Below are 3,341 nucleotides of genomic sequence, written 5' to 3' on the forward strand. Positions count from 1 at the left end.
TATATATATATATATATATATAGTATCTTTTCGATAAATACACACACACACACACATGTATATAATTTAGTTCGGAGTTTTCTCGGGCGCGGATCTCTCTTTTTCCTAGGTGTGAGTCACGACACCTCGAAAACTTTTCTCACTTTCAAGAACACTCTCGGCGCGGAGCGGCTTCTCCTCGTAAAAGATCACAATTTCCCCGGCAATCACCGGGAGAGGGGGGGGATGAATCCTCGGCGCTAATGCAGCGACAATACAGATGTTTTCGCATCTAAGCGGCGTGCTAAGTGGATCTCACTCTTCCCCCGCGTTCTTCCCTTTTTTCTCTTTCTTTCTTCTTATATCCCTCTCTTTCTCCATCCCTGTGTATTTCCTCCCCGTGTAAAAGCCGAATGGGTGCACCGAAAGTAGCACCGACGTCGAGATCGTTCTTTAAAGTCTCCGCGCGCACGGTTTAGAGAAACCAAAAACCTGGACTGGAGTTTTCCAGAGTAAAGTTTCTCTCTGATCGGTTTTTGACCACAGTTTTTTTTTTTCCAACAATACCAGAAGAGAGAGGAGCGACAAAATCGCGCGCAACACACATACCTGATTTCTCTCTCCGGCTTCCGAAGTCGCTCCCGATATCTCACCGAACTCGTTATTATAGATCTTTTCGCTTACACTTGACCGCATGCCTTTCTGCCTTTTTCTTCCTCCCGAGCCGCTCGGGATAATTGGATGAAAGACGTGAAAAACGTTCACAGATTTACGGGATTCCCCGCCGAACGGGAACCCCCCGTGAACTATGTGTGCGCGTATCCCCCCCCCCCGGCGGGACGTCTCTCGCAAGAGAAACGATACTTTTATGAATATATCTCGTCCTCGGCAAGACGAAAGGCGTGACGTTGTTGACGTCGTCGGTTTTAAGAACATTTGTGTTCGAGAAACTTCCCTTCCTCCCCTTCGGGCCCTCGCTGTGAGCGATTCTTCCGAAAAATTTCACGCTCGTTTACTTCTTAGACATACTTGACGGACGAGAAGCACATTGTAACGCATGTAATTACCGGCTGTGTGTAACATATCCGATTTGGTTTGTCGTTTCAAAGGGGCGAAGAGAACGGGGTCCGCGTTCAAGAAATACAAAGTTATGAGTGGTCATAAAACTGTGTGTGTGTGTGTGTGTGTGTTGAGAAGTCTCAACTCGCGTATTTTTTGATTTGTTAAATTCACTGTGTGTTTATTTTTTTTTCACACTTGACAGAGTTTTGGAGCGATTAAATCTCGTTGTATAAAATAAGGCGCGCGCGCGAGGACATCGCGTTTAAGAAAAAAGAAATTTGAAATTTTTTAAGAGGATTTCGCGCGATTAAGTACTTGCTAAACGAGAGACGCGCGCGCCGCGTTTCTGATGTTTCGTAAAATTAATATTTTCGCGCTTCATCGCAGTCGCGGCTCATATAATGCAAAGCGCAAATATTGTTTCTTCGTCGTGCGGTATTCCAAGCGCGCGCGCGCGCGCGCACACACACACGGGGATTTCAAAGGATGCCGAATCTCAAAGGATAGAAAGGAAGACGAGGGGAGAGGAAGACGAAAGAGAGAAGGGAAGATAGAGATACGCGCGCGTATCTCTATCCGACTATAGTTCGCCACGTTGTGTTCGTGATTTCCATAAAGGATTAGCGTGGTAGCGCGATTATATAGTTCTCCTCAAATATTTGCCTTATCCTGAAACCGCGCGGGCGAGCAACCGATGCTTTTTTTTTTTTTTTTTTCCTTACCTTCTCCTTCTCGCGAACGATATTCTCGCGGCCGTTCATAAAATAATAAAGAAAGATCCACACAAGAGAGAGAGCGAAACCCTCCGGAGCTCGGGTCAAACTTCGGTAACGGAACTTGGGTTCGCTCCCACCTCCTCGTCCTCGTGTTCAGCAAAGAATTTTCATTAACGCGTCTCAATCATAATCTTTCGATTCGCAAAAAGATTCTTTGCGAAACTTTGTTTCGCAAAATCGCGCGCATCTCAACGCGAGATGATTCTGACGATTTATTATTACGTTGCGACTCGAGGAAACGTTACGCGGTATAATTTACGCGCGCACATATGTACACGCAACACATGTCGCGCGTGTACATGCGCCGCGATATATATACGCATTTCTTATATATATATATATATATATATATATATATATACGATATAGATACACACACGCGCGTCGTGAATAATTGTCGGCAGCGATGTATATACGCGCGGTCGTTCGCGCGATGCGCAACGATCTCAAATTTATTGGCATGCACGTTAATTACTTTAATTATTACACCGCTGTCAAAGGCTGATCGGAATACAAAGGAAGTTTATTCGACGCTGAACTATGTTTGCATCGCCCCGAGTCACCAATCGCCAATTAATTTTCCATAATTGGACGGACACACGCTGCCGGAGCCGCCGCACGCTCTCTCTACACTCCTTGACGCTCGTTGCACGCGCTCCGCACACACACACACGCATGTATACACGTGCACATATACACACACGCGTGGCGTGTGCATATACATATATAAATAAATATATATATATATATATATATACACACATATATATTTTGCATACACGCGGACGGAGTATACGTACCCGGTGTTACCCTAGCGTTCCACATACGCGCGCACACGACTCTGCTTAAAACGCGTCGCAAACCAGCCGCCGGCCACACCGCCGTATTTTCACCAGGGAACCAATTAACAGTTTTCACCTATTCCTTTTCAGGTGACCGAGCGTACCAAAAAAAAAAAAAAAAAAAATCAAAATAAACGCGCGCGGCGGGTTTAGGAGAGACGCGGGAAGGTTGGCGGCGAGCGAGCGAAAAAAATGGCGCGCGCGTGGAGGGTGGTGGCGTATATATACTATATATACATCGCTGCGAAAAATCAACTCTCGCGCAGTTCTTGCCGAATGCATATTTTTTTCGGACGCTATTAAAATCGGCCGTCTAACAAATACACACGGAGAGTAGGTAGAGGACAAGAAACAAACGTGTATAATTAGTGGTTGCCGTAAGGTACACAACCGCGCGAGAATTCGAGAAAGAAAAAAATCATCTCACGTACGCGCGCTCGTACGTACCTACGTTAGAACAATTTCGTAGGTTGCGAAAACACAGAGAACCAAAGTGAATCACCGCGTGGAGATCGTGGTTTTCAATTTTGTTGATTAAAAAAAAAAAAAAAAAAAAAAATCCTAATTTACTCCTCTTAAAATAACATGACATTTTGAAAATTGCGAAAAAAGTCATCCTTCAATTATTTTTCTCATTTGTTTTTTGTCAAATATAAAAAAAAAGTGTATTATCGAATCGATT

Source organism: Pseudomyrmex gracilis, unplaced genomic scaffold (genome assembly GCF_002006095.1).
Source record: "Pseudomyrmex gracilis isolate BER0280 unplaced genomic scaffold, ASM200609v1 scaffold_159, whole genome shotgun sequence".
NCBI classification, from domain to species: domain Eukaryota; kingdom Metazoa; phylum Arthropoda; class Insecta; order Hymenoptera; family Formicidae; genus Pseudomyrmex; species Pseudomyrmex gracilis.